The sequence below is a fragment of the Dipodomys ordii genome, unplaced genomic scaffold (genome assembly GCF_000151885.1).
Source record: "Dipodomys ordii isolate 6190 unplaced genomic scaffold, Dord_2.0 Scaffold8, whole genome shotgun sequence".
In the NCBI taxonomy this organism is placed as follows: domain Eukaryota; kingdom Metazoa; phylum Chordata; class Mammalia; order Rodentia; family Heteromyidae; genus Dipodomys; species Dipodomys ordii.
Genome location: NW_012267224.1, coordinates 34,434,693 through 34,449,599, shown reverse-complemented (window position 1 = coordinate 34,449,599; position 14,907 = coordinate 34,434,693). Strand labels below are relative to the sequence as shown.

At 34.5% G+C, this 14,907-nt stretch overlaps 1 pseudogene; it reads right to left on the bottom strand.

Annotated features, from left to right (window-relative positions):
- The window catches only part of LOC105980203, a 92,258-nt pseudogene extending 82,535 nt beyond the window's left edge, over positions 1 to 9,723 (bottom strand).
- Positions 9,724 to 14,907: the final 5,184 nt, after the last annotated feature.

Here is a 14,907-nt window from a genome sequence, read left to right as displayed (position 1 = left end):
GCGGTCTCCACTGCGACCCTGCCGCCTCCACCGGCGGCGGCGGTTGCTGGTTGGTGCTCAGATGTGTATTCTTGCCTTGGCTTTCTCTCACTTGTCTAACTCTCTGTCCTGTGATGGCACATTTGGTGTGTTTCTCTGGCTTAGGACTGTTCACTGGAACTCTAAAACTGCTTTCTATGCGAGAGCTTGTTTAGCTTCCAGCTTCTCCTCCGCCATCTTGTCCCCCGTCCTTGGCCTCCCTATTTTTAAATTTTAGGAAATATTTTCTTTTCTTAATATTTTTAACTACAGTTTCACTCATACACCTATATTCTTTGAAAATAATATACATTTCACATACCACACGCATATATATTGAAGAATGATATAGTTTAATACATGTTTAAGAAAGTACTCACCTGGATTTTGTTTTAATTAGGAGAAAGTTTTTTTTTTATGTTCAGCTGTGATCTTGTGCAACAATGAGGTTATTTTTTTAATTTACTTTATTTTGTTAATATTTCAAGTTTCTATCATTTTCTTATCTATTAGCATATGAAAGCAGTACACTATGAAATAGTTTCTGAATTGTTATCCTTTTATTTTTCTTATTACTATATGTGAGATAAATTCAATTCACACCTCTCTTGAGCCACTGGGATGTGTCAGACATAGGTCCAACTTCTGAGATCCCAAAAATAAAAGAGGTAAGCTAAGCTTTCAATAGCCTGCAGTTAATAAGAAGGTCAGATTCACCAAGTTGGATCAGAAATACAAGAATCTTTAGAAGGCTTTCCTGAAGTAATAATTGGGAATAGGAAAGAATTTCACACTGCATTCTTTTTTATTTTACTATTTAACACAACTTTGCTTATTGTATATTGACTTTGACTCTAAACATCACAACCTAGTTGCTCTAACTTAATAACTTTTTTAATAAATTAAGAAGCTCTCCTTCATTGTGAGTACAACTCACAGTAAGAGGAACTTATGAATATTTTTCAGAATTAACAATTTTAGGCAGGTAATTATAAAAAGGATAATAATCATAATATAAACCAAAACTATACAAGTGCTCAACAGAAAACAGCATGAGATATTAATGCCCCTGACTGTCAAGACACATCACATAGTTACATACCATCTAACAACCACTGTCCTCTGTTATATTTAATCCTATATAGAAGTGTTACTCCAGCGTTCACCATGCTACAAAGTCATGGAACCATAATGAGAAATATTGAATACAGAAGCCAGGCAGTCCAAAGAACAATGGTTCCAAAAAAGCAGCAGAACAGAGAAAAAGGACAATATGAACATAAACACAAAATAGATGGTCACCAGGAGAATTAGCACAAATATTGTATTCTCATCTAATACCACAGGGAGAATGGTAGAAATGGCCAAAAATGTCATTATCATCAAGGTGAATATCACAGTGAATAATCTATATTGAGATAGAATTTACAATCTATCATGAGATAAACTATACAAGCAAATACAATACTTAATGATCTGCATATTCACTCACACAGCAGTTTTCAAAAAATATATAATGACACTCTCTAGTATTCATTGGTATGCTCAGATATGTGATGAAATGTGGTGACAGTATAGTATCCTTTGACAACTCATGTATAAAGAATTTCCTCTGGATCATAAAAGACTTCATGGCAGGTACACTGGAAGACCAGCATCAGAAATAGCAAGCCAGCTCTGGTTTGGACTTCTGCACAATCACATTTTATCCTAAGAAAAATGGCACCTACAATCAGTCTCGATGGGCATGTGGATAATTTTCTGAACTACAATGAAAAGAGAAAATCTCTGAAAGGTTTTTCAATGGATGCCTGGTAATCCATCTGATCTCATGTCAGAAGGAAGTAAGACCTGTGATTTGCTCCAACCTCGTCTTCTCTGATTTCCAGAGAGTAGAATCAATTAAACTTTTGTCTAGAGAAGAGAGTTGGCATGAAACTCAGCTGGGTTTTCAATGACTGTGTATTCTATCTTGGCAAGTTCTCATTGGCTTTACCATCCTCTATATTTAGTGCCACTGTAAAGGTATCTCCATTGCTCTAAATGCTCACACTGGTAAGCTGCTAGTACAAAGTACCCAAAACGTCCTGTCACAAGCCACAGGGCTCAGTTTTCCAGAGACTGACAGATGAAGCTATACACTGAAGAGGGAATCCTGAGGTGATGAGTAGATATGGCTGCTTAGACAACATTTTCAGGGGTGAAAGGAAAGTATTTGCTGTTCTCTGTCTCAGCTGCAGACTCCTCCATGAACAAACAAGATGAAGAGTCATCAATCATATCCATTGCTATTCTAGACCTTCTCATTTCTCCTCCAGTCCCAACCTTGGAATCTACCATTTTAGCATGAAAAGAATGAGGTTTTTTTCAGTGACCTTGTTAATCCTTCCTTTGTTATACTTTATTTGTCCTAGATTCTGGGACTGATTTTTCTCACATTGGATGAGTGCCTAATATTCACCAGATAACCTGAACTGAAAGAGACAGGTGAGGTGCTCCTTTATCAAAACATCTCCAGACACTCCATGTGGAATTTCCCTTACAGCTAAGATGTAGAATGTTGAACATTTGCCGCCCCCAGGTGGCATCCTGGCCAGGTTCCATGATTTCCCTGGTATTTCTATTTTTTCAAGGTTGTAGATAAAAAGCTACTTTTCACTTTTATTTGATAGCTGATATTACGAAAGAAAACTGAAAACAGAGCTTTTTAATGAGTATTTTGGGGGGCAATGGAGGTTATTTCTTGGAATATGGTATGTTTTGTGACATTGGAAAAGAGCAGTTATTACTGGAAACCATAGAGTTCCTTACATGGTGGCGGGCCTGGGAATTACCAAGGGGTCAGGATGAGAAATGGACTGAGAGCTGGAGCCAGAGGCTTATGCAAGAAGTGATCAATGGGAGTGGTTAAGGGTCTTCTTCAAGCTGGACCTGGGCTGCTCAGATATCATGCTCCCCCTGCTGGCATTGGGTTAGAGAAGGGTGGAGGAATTTCTGTGACTTAAAAGCACAAATACTTAGTGAAGAAATCCAAGGTGGAAATCCTCTGAACAACTAAAATATTGTTTATCAGAACAAATATTAGAAAGTAGAATATATTTTAGAGTAGAATATATATTTAGAAAAGGAGTAGTACAGGAATGGAAAGAGGAAGGATAAGCATATTCAATGTACATTATATTAAAAAAATGAAGTAGGTAACTTGAGAGTAAGGACAGGAGATGTAAAATGGGGGAGAACAAGGGAAGGGGTGATAGTGATTAAGGAGCATTATACTCATATCCTGACTTAGGAAATTGAAACCACTTTGTGTACAACTAGTTGATAATAACAATAAACACACACACAAATAGCCAGTAATCCCAGCATTCTGGAAGTGGGGGGTAGAAAGAATGTGAGGTAGAAACCAGCATGCACTACATGGAAAGAATGTTTAACAACAACAACAACAAAAAAGACCTTTTCTGCTTGTCCTAAACATATATTAGTTATTGCAAATAAGGAAAATCATGGGACCTATGTTTCTTTGGGCCTGGCTTGCTTCTCTTAATATAACGTTTTCCAAGTCTTTCAATTTCCTAACAAATGGGGCAGTATCATTTTTTTTCTGATAGAGGCATAGAATTCCGTGTGTGTGTGTGTGTGTTTGTGTGTATCTCCCATTTTCTTGATCCAGGTCAAAAGTTATGTACATATGACCATATAATTATGATGACACTAAGTGAAATGAACCCCAAGATAGGGACACAAGTGGTTTTATCTTTCTTGCTGTTTTTTTTTTGTATTTATAATGTACTATGTGATTTTTTTTGTTTCTTTTGTATGGCCTTTCCCCATGGTATAACCCCTGTTTTCACTGTATTTGAATCCAGTACCCTACATCTTGTATTTACATTTCTCTAATTTGGGGAGGGGAAGTGAAATAGCAAAATGCTGAAATAAGGATACAGGTTGACACATTGTAACAATGAGATGTATAAGACACTGTGTTGACAAAGAACTTTACAAGGGTGGGGGGAAACCTAATGGAGTAAGGAGGAGTCAGAGAGGTCTAGAAGGAAGTGATGGTAGGGGAAAAACAATGCATGATAAGAAATGTACTCTTTACCTTATTCATGTAACAGTAACCCCTCTGTACAGTATTTTTACAATAAAAATATATGCAGAAAAAGAAATAACAAAAGAAAGAAAAGAAAAGGAAACAAAAACACAATGAATAAATTATGAATAAAGGAGTCAGTCAGCTTTAGCTTCTCTACCTGGCTTTGAATAATGCTGCTCTGATTTCAGTATTCTGAGTAGCCAAGAATATAAGTGTGAGACTGGTACCTGGCCTAGTTCTCTACATCGTTATTGTTTCCATGCATTAGGGTTCCTTATGGCAGAGGGTTTCAGTTGATAATAATCACTACATTACAGCAATTTTCTGTATCCACAATATATGCCTGAACCTCAGATAGTACAACACTATTTGGATGCTTCATTCTTTAAATTTACATTCATACTCAGCATAAATAAATTTTAGCTTATAAATTAGTCACAACAGACAAAAACTAGTACAATTATAGCAATAAACTATAGCAAAATTGATTAAATTTATAAATCTTTATTTCTTTAATTTTCTATTTAAGAATGTTGAACCATCATTTAGCCACAGCAATCTATGACAGTAGAAAGCAAAATGCAGATGATAAGAAGAGAAATTTATTTCAAGTATCCCCTTCAAAATGGTGTACATGATTTTATAATTTTTATTTCCTTAGTGACACTTATATCAAAGGAAGTATGGGAAATGTGACTTGGAATTGTTTGAAGAATGGAATTGCTGGGACTCTGACAAATTGTTTATTGTCACATGTTTTTGCTAGAGTTAAATTTGTGTCACAAGCATTTGTAATAATTTTCATGTCTATGAGCACAGCATGTCAGGTCACATTTCTCCATATGTTTGTAACATCACACAGTGTGTTTGTATAAATTGGAAGGTTTGGAAATGCTTGGACTTCTATCGCTTTATTTATATAGACATTGTGTATTTTCATACACACTACCAAAGTTAAATTCTTGGTTCATTTGTTTTGATCTCTTATTGTTCTGAGGGGACATTTTTTAAAATGGTATCTTATATACAGTCTCTACTACTTTCATTCCATGAATATTTGTGTTCTAAAACACTAATTTATTTTCCAACTCTACCTTTATCATTCATCATTTTTTTGAACAGTTCTGGGACATGAACTCAGGGCCTGACTACTGCCCCTGAGCTACTTTTGTTTAAGGCTAGCAGTCTATCAGTTGAGCCATAGCACCTCTTCAGCTTTTACTATTTACATGGTACTGAGGAATGGAACCCAGGGCTTCATGCATGCTAGGCAAGCACTCTACAACTAAGCCACATTCCCAACCTCTTTAACATGTATCTTGCAAATTCCAGCATCTAACAATCATTTGTTATCTTCTGGCTTCTTCATTTTTCCCTATTTTCTTCATTTAAGATATACTGCATACCTCCTCAACTACCCTATAATCTGTACCTCTTGTAACTTGAATTGTTTTTAAAAACAATTCTACTTGTAAAATAATGTCTAGGAATATATTCTTAAGTACTTAATTCCATTTTTAAGTACATCTTTGCAAGATTTTTTTCTTTTTCTTTAATTTTTATTTTTATTGTAAAGTTGATGTACAAGGGGTTGCAGTTATATAAGTCGGGAATTTACTTTTGAATATTGTCACCTCTTTTCTCATTCTTGTCAAGTTTGTAACCTACAGACCCTCCTCTCTGACAAGTTATGTAGTTTATTTTCAACATAGTGTCTAGTGAGTATCACTGATGAATTCATTAAACCTTTGTCCTACCATTGCTATGCTTCTCCTTACCTTCCTCAAATCAGAAAAAACTTACATATAAGATCAAATGTACAGAAAAAAACAGAAACAAAGGGGGAAAAACAGAAAACAAAATATCAAAAAAGTAAAACAAAACAATAACAATAACCAAAAATAACCTCTGTTTCCATTTCTTGGAGTTTATTTAGATAAGCATCATTTTATATGATCATATGCACATAGCTATTGTGTACTTGTGATCCTCTTCTATGAATATACTCCTTTGGACTCATTGTGTGAATGTTTAGAGTGCTGTCCAAGTGTAATTTTCTTCTCTTTTGTGTTTACTTGTAGAGACTTCTCAGAAGAATAAGTAAGAATGGCCAATAGACACACAAAGAGATGTTCAATATATTTGGCCATAAAAAAATGCAAATCAAAATAACATTGAGATTCTACCTCATCCTAGTTAGCCTGACCATTATCAAAAACATAACATTAACAAATGTTGGGGGAGAGGTAGCCAAAAGAGAACACTACTACTCTGATAGTGGGAATGAAAACTTGTTCAGTTGCTCTGGAAAGCAGTATGGCGGTTCCTTAAAAGAATAAACATAGAGCTTCCTTATGACCCTGCAATGCCTCTCCTGGCATTTATCCAATTGATCAAAAACCAGACCACATTGATGCTACCAGTACAACCATGCTCATTGCAGCATTGTTTACTATAACCAAGATATAGAATCCACCCAAATGCTCCTCAGTTGATGAATGTATCAAGAAAATGTGGAATACCATAGCTAAGATATGGAACCAACCCAAATGCCCCTCAGTAGGTGAATGGATCAAAAAATGTGGTATATATACACAGTGGAATTCTATGCTTCCCTCAGAAAGATATTGTTCCATTCATAAGGAAATGAAAAGACTTGAAAACAATTATACTAAGTGAAGTAAGTCAGACCCAGAGAAAAGCAGGTCGCATGTTCTCCCTCATTTGTAAGATCCAGAATATGTAGTAGATACTCTTAACAGGGGATCTCAAGATCCCAAATGCTTAGTGCAAAGGACTATATATAATGAAGCATATTAACAGGAACTACAACTTATGGAAACAAGACTCTCTCATTAGACCCTGTATAGAGTTCATTCTTTCTTTCTCTATTGCTGTTGCTTTTTTCTTCATTTCTCTTAGCTTTTTGTACCTTGTGTTTTGCATAATAGACAATACAATATGGGAAAGGGAAAGGGAATCACAGAAACAGTAGAACAATGGATGAACCACAGCAACACAGATACTCACTTGACATTATGTGGGATATGAACATTACAAATGAGGAGGATTACGAAGGGGAAAGTGGGAGAAAAGAAGGGTTGAATAATGATGATTGAAACAAATGTTCTTATTTTCTTGCCAGCTCATTGTCTTTTCAATTAAAATATACACAATGGAATTTCATAAGAAAGAATGATATTGTGCCATTCATAAGGAAATGCAAAGATTTGGAAAAAATATATTAAGCAAAGTAAGCCAAATTGAAAGAAATATGGGTTGCATATACACACTTATCTTTTACACGTATTCAATTGAACAAAAATCCTTCCATATTATTTTTCTATTCCTTAATATTCCCACATTGTTTTCATTTTGTACTCATACATGTCAAGATAATCACTACATGAAAAATTTTAAACACTGTTCCTATTTCCTCAAAGCTACTTCTTGAATGTCAACCACAGTCAAGTATGTTCCAGGATTTGCACTGATAACGACTGCCCTGCATGTGGAAAATTCACAATTGTATTTACTTTTAGCCCTAAATTCATGTCCACAAAAAGAGAATGGATTCTTAGTCTTTTAACCTTATTCTACTTACTTCCCTAATTTTCTAAAAAAAGATTATAGACATTTTTTTGGTCTCTATAAGCCTCTGTTACATATGCATAGTCACATTGCTCCTACTGACTACAAATCAACAATAATAATCTACCTCGTGTTCTAATCACCATTGTAATACACTACCTCCATGTGTGCTTATTTTTCTGCCTTTTAGATAGTATAAATAGCATGTGTTCTTGCTTAAAACCAAGTACTGTATTGTGAGCTCTGTATTAATGTCTAAGATCTATGCAAGGAATTAACAGGTATTTCTTGTTCATCAAAATCATCAATGATTCCCCAATTCTGGATCATTCATATATATTTACATACATATTCTAAAACAGCTACTTTTCAAAACAAAGGGTTTTTTTTGGTCTCTGCTTAATTTTTTCTATGCTTCTGCACTTTAAAGTCTAATTTTCCCCCCAAAGTCTGTCCTTCTGCAGTCTATTTTTCTGAATGTCATCATTCTTCTGCTCTTCTTGGCAAAATCTGGAAGCTGGAAATAATTTGTAAATGTCCAAGTATTTATGCAAGTGTCCACAAATGTAGTAACTAAAATATGGCATTTACAGGGGTGAATTAAAATAGTGTACTGCAATTCCTTAGAAAGAATTGTCTTCAGTCCAACTAAATAAACAACACAAAATTGATATTCAAAAGGTGGGCATAAAAGGGGGATAAATAGATGAAGCGAGAAATGAGAGGGTAGAATGCAGTCATATAATTCAAGCATGCAGTTATATAAAAGAATGTACATACTGAAACCAGCTGCATGGTGTGCAAAGAAAAAAACTTTCTGTTTTACTTTTTAGTTCTTGATGATTCTGGCTGCTTTACATTATGTATGGCACATTCACATGTATATCTTTGGGAGAGTGGAGGGAAGGCACATTACTTGAGGGAAAAAGGTGAAAAAGTGCAGCAGTGGAGCTTACTGGACACTGATGAAAGTAAAGTATACAACTCCTGAATGAGGAAGAAGGGAGGGACTTGGAGAGAATGAGGAAGTAGAAGACACTGTACAGAAGGAAATGCATGCATCTCCTGACACACACAGTTGTAATCCTTCTAAATATCACCTTTATAAAAACACTAAAGTAAACTGAAGAATCTTCAGTGCACATCCTACAAAATTAAGAATTTGATGGAAGGGGTAGTGTTGCAAAGAATAAAAGGGATGACTGCAATCAAGATGCACTCTATTGATAAACTGGCTTGTTGAATGGTAACTCCTTTGTACAATTACTTACAGGCAATAAAATTTACTTTAATGAAATAAGTGCCAATCTGCTGTTTAAAAAAATATGAGGATAATTGTGACCCATTCTTTTTCTCTCATTGTAATTGTTTATGAACGTAGACCTGGATACCTGAAAATGGAAGCAACACCTATCTTTTTATATTTCCAAATATAAACATGTATATGAATCATTAATCTAAAATGAGTTCACAGTGATGTCTCTAATTCATACTCACTAGATCAAATGGTAATATTATATTTAGCTTAAGTAGAAACTTTCAAACTGTCTTCCCATGTTGCTTTGATACTTTACCAGTTGTTCTGAATTCTCACCAGCAAACAGTGTTGTCAGGTATTTTTAGAAATTCCAATAGGTTTGTAGGTATCTTTTATTTCCCTTTGCATATATCTAAGGACAAGTACATTATTTTATATGTTCATATTTTATGTTATTTCATAAATACATTATATTATACATTTATATCAGTTATATGAACATGTTAATATGTACATAATATATGAACAAATAACTTATTTTGTATTGGGCAAGATAATTTACCCATTTTAATTTAGTCATTTACATTATTATTGATTTATTATTTATTGGATAACAATTTCTAAGGAGATATATTTTGTAAGTATTTTCCTCCAGTCTATAGATTTTATTTTATCTTGAGAGAGACTTATTTGCACAGAAGTTAATTTGTTATGAATGAAGTACAACTTACCTGTTTTTACTTTCATTGACCATGCTTCTGATCAAATCCAAGTTCAAACAGGTTTTCTCCTAAGCCACTTTTCTAGAAATGTTATAATTTATATTTGACATTTAAATTTATGATCCCTGTTGAATTAACTTTAATAATAGGTCTAAGATTTTATTTAGCTCATATTTTTGCTTACTTGTTTTATTTATAAATGTCTAAATACCTCAGCAAGACTAGTTGAGAAGACCAGCCTTTCTCTATTAAATTGCCTCTGATATTTTTTTCTATGATAAACTCCCTATATTTGTATTCTGGATTTCTTATTAATTTAAATTTTTCGTGTCTACATTTTGCAACTACTATGCCACCTGGATTATTCCTGTCTCCTGTTTCCTGTAGGAAAAAAGCTATAAGATGTATACAGAATGACCTGGGTATATTCTATAATAATTATCATTTCTTGTTAGATATATGGAAACTTCCTTAGATTTTTGAACTTAGTACATTTTGGGAAGCACGTGGATAAAAGGATGGTTACAGACTCCTTAACTTTGAGATCCCTAGAAGTTTCTCATTCTTATGTATAACAAATTCAGCCTTGAGAAATTCATCATCACTAAGACTGCAAGTAAACAGATTGGAGTCATGACTTTGGATACATTCTCTCTTGGTCCTTCAGTTTCAAATGTATGCTTTTCAGTTTGTTCAACTTTTTTTTGTGAAAGTACCATACAGAGGGGTTATAATTACATGGGCAAGATAATGAGCACATTTCTTTTTTAATTTTAATTTTAAGTGAACATACTGTACAGAGGGGTTACAATTACATGGGCAAGATAATGAGTACATTTCTTATCAAGCATTGCAGCCTCCTCCTTTGTTTACCCTTCACATCTCTTCCCAGCCTCCCCCAGCCCCCCTGACCACATTTCTTATCAAGTATTGTTGCCTCCTCCTTTGTTACCCCTTCCCATCCTTTCCTATACCCTCTCCCTGACCCCCCACCTGATTCCACCCTTTTCTCGACCAAAGTTGTAAAGTTCGTTTTTTGACATAACGACTTGTACATTTCATTGTTGCAATGGGTCCATCTGTATCCCAATTTAAATGACTTGTTACCAACATCAAATACAGTAAAAACAGGGGTTATACCGTGGGGGAGGGACATACAAAGCAACAAAGAACTCATCTTATAAATATGTTAGAAACAATCGCATAAAAGAAAAAAAAACATTTGAATACTTATCGTAGGGTTCATTTCCCTAACATCAACTGACCTTTTCTGCTTGACTCAGACATATTCTAGTTATTGCAAATAACGGAAACCATGGGACCTATGTTTCTTTGGGCCTGGCTTACTTCACTTAATATATTTTTTTCCAAGTCTTTCATTTCCTAATAAATGGGGCGATGTCATTCTTTCTGATGGAGGCAGAAAATTCCATTGTGTATATATACTACATTTTCTTGATCCATTCATCTACTGAGTGGCATCTGGGTGGTTGGTTCCATATCTTAACTATGGTAAATAATGCTGTAATAAATATAGTTGTACTGGTAGCTTTAGTAAGGTCTTGTTTGTGATCGTTTGGGTAAATGCCCAAAAGTGGGATTGCTGGGTCATAGGGGAGCTCTATGTGGAGTCATTTGAGGAACCTCCATACTGCTTTCCAAAGTGGTTAAACAAGTATACACTCCCACCAACAATGCAGTAGAGTTCCATTCTGTCCACATCCCCTCCATCATCTGTTGTTATTAGAGTTCTTGATTATAGCCATTCTAACTGGGGTGAGGTGATATCTCAATGTTGTTTTGATTTGCATTTCTTTTATGGTTAGGGAGGTTGAGCATTTCTTCATGTGTCTATTGGACATCCTTCTTTCCTCTTCAGAGAAGTTTCTCTTAAGTCTTTAGCCCCCTTATTTATTGTTTCTTTGAAGATTTGTTGTTGGGGGATTTAATATTTTGAGTTCCAGGTATATTTTAGATATGAGACCCTTGTCCATTGTATGGCTAGTGAAGATCTTCTCCCAACCCATGGGTTTTCTATTGATCTTGCTAGCTATGTCCTTTGCTATGCAGAAGCTCTGCAATTTTATGCAATCCCATTTGTCCAACCTTCCTTTGATTTGTTATGTTTCTGGGTCTCTATTCAGAAAATCTGGGCCTATGTGAAGATTACGTAGGGTTTCTCCTATTCCATCCTGCAATGTTATCAGTATCTGCTTTGACTCCGAGGTCTTTGATCCATTTGGAGTTGACTCTGTTGCAGGGTGATATAGAAGGATCTAGCTTTAGTTTTCTACAAGTAGTTAACCAATTTTTTCAGCACCATTTACTGAAGGGGCTCTCTTTCTTCCATTCTATTTCTTTAGCTCCCTTATAGAAGATTAGATGGCTATCAGTCTTTAGGTTCATTTCTGGGTTTTCAATTCTAGTCCATTGGTCCTGAGGTCTGTTCTTGTGTCAGTACCAAGCTGTTTTGATTACTATGGCTTTGTAGTAGAGTTTGAAATTTGGTATTGATATTCCTCCCAGTTTGCTCAACTTTTTGCAAAGACTGATTATATCATGCCAATGTCTTTGTAGTTAGCAAATATTTATGGCAATATCTGGACTGATGAGTGTGATTATTTAGTTTTAATTCCAAACTTCCTTTTCTATTTTTTGAGTAAATCTCTTTCTCTGTCACTCACTCTCCTTCTTCCCACAAATCCTAAATCTCTTTCTTATGATAGAGATCAAAATAATAACTGTTGTCTTTTCTTGAATTGTCTTAAAATTTTTTGCATACTAATATACAAATCTACTAGGTTTATTTCAATGATTCATATGCCACATGCATATTCAACATTGAACTTACAGATACCATCCTAAAACTCGTAGTTTCTTCACAAGGTAGACCAGCACATTAGTTTTGGGATCTGATAGATAGTTACAGTTAATTATCCAAGTAAAAACTGAGAAAATACTTTAGGAGACACCAGACACAAGCAGATATTCTCTGTCTCATCAGTTTCAAATGATGACCACAAGAGGGAAATTGCACATCACATTCCTGTCAACTTTTCTCCTATATTTGACAATATTTTAATTTGTGACTAATCTATGAAAATTATAAATATCCACTTTAGTATTTGGATTATGATCAAGTTCTTGCTTTTTCATAAAATATTAGAAAATCTGGCAACTCTGTAATATCATTTGTTTTTCTAGTAACCATCAGTTAAGAATTATTTGTGACTGCTTTCTCAGTAGGCCATATGCTTTCCTGCTGATCACCGTCCTTTTTGTTTCTTAATGTATTACCCAGTTTGCTTCAATTGTTGGTTTATTTTCCTTTTCTAGATAAGTACAGGGGATTTTTTCCCTAACCCTGAAGTCCTTTGGATTGAAGTTGTATCCTAAATCTATTTGAATTGTCAATCATTGTAACCATGGAAATGAAACACTGATCCATGAGATATGGTGAATGGTTGCCTTTTTAGCCCTTTCCTTGCTTACTAGCCATTGCAGCATCAATCACATAACATATTTAACCTGACAAATGAGCAATTGATCATTTGGATAGTCAGCTTTCCAATTCTTTAAGAAATTCTAGAAACAAAGTAACAAGTGAAAAACTGAAGGACTCATTCAAAATAGGGACTGTATATGTGTGTATACAGACTTTTATATATATACACACAAATACATATATAAACACATATGTATTTATCCCTTATTTGCAATATCTAGTATATGTATGAGTCAAGCGGAAAAGGTCAGATAATGTGATGTTAAGAAAATGAACCCTTAGATATGTATTTTAATGTTTTTTCTTTCATGTATGTGTTTCTAAAGCATTCATAAGATTATTTCTTTGTTGCTTTGTATGTCCCTCCCCCACAGTATAACCCCTGCTTTCACTATATTTGATGTCAGTATAACTTGTGGAGGAGATGGGGAAAAACAAGTCATTTAAGGATACAGGTGGATCTGTTGCAACAATGAGAAGTACAAGTTGTCATGTCCAAAACGAGCTTTACAATGTCGGTGTGGGGGGGGGGAAAGGGGGGGGAGAGAAGGATTGGGACTGGGGGGGGAGGGGGGAGGCTGGGAAGGGATGTGAAGGGTAAACAAAGGAGGAGGCTGAAATGCTTGGTAAGAAATGTACGCATTATCCTGCCCATGTAATTGTAACCCATCTGTACAGTATGTACACAAATAAAATAAAATAAAAAAATTAAACATTAAACAGAAAAATTTAGATATACGGTTGGACATTTCATTCACTTTAATCAAATATTCATATATTAAATTATCAATATTTTATAATTTTATTAGTTTGAACTACTTTACCAAATAAAACAACTACTTTGCAACATAAGATACCATGTCCTCATTATGTTATAGGCAGTGACAGAGGCAAATACATAAAGTTCAAAACTAACCTAGAAACTAAAACAAATGGACAAAAAGAAACCACCAGGTCCAAATTTATTTGTTCTAAGCACACAAAACAGCACTGAGCTTGTTTGAAGACATCTTGTCCAGATGCCAGCACTGAGACGCCTACATAAACCTGTTAAATGAAAATGAGTGAAGTTCTTCATGGGCCTAGTGGACTGCTGTAGCCTGTCTTCTATCTTAAAAAAGCACAACAGATGGATACATTAGGCAGTGCTGTCGTGTGAGTATGAGCATGAATGGCTATATTAGTTAGGAAAGCACACATATAGCATCAGGTTTCAATGTGCTGTTGGCAAAAAAAAAATAATAATCACGGAGGAACATAGAATGACTTCAAGAAAATTGTACAAATTCTTTAAGAAATTATCTATAAAAAAGATATGTATCTGATAAACTGCACTGTCAGGAAATTGTGTAGAATACATATAGCTTTACAAGTTTCTAATTCATTAACTATCATTAAGGAATATCAATATTTACAGTGACTTATTATAGACTATTAAAATGTGATACTAGTTTTACATTTATAAGTTAAATATCAAAAACTATATAAAAAAGAAATCCATATCCTCAATTCTTTATCTTCCACCTGACTTAAACTATTCAATATATGCATGTATGAAATATTACATTAACCTACCACTAAGTTGTTCACTAATATAAATAAATTTTAGGTTTTTTGTATGAGATTAAAAATTAAGTAAACATAAGGAAAATATACCTATATAACATTCAATGAAAACATTGTAATTGTAGTTTGCATATTGAATATCAAT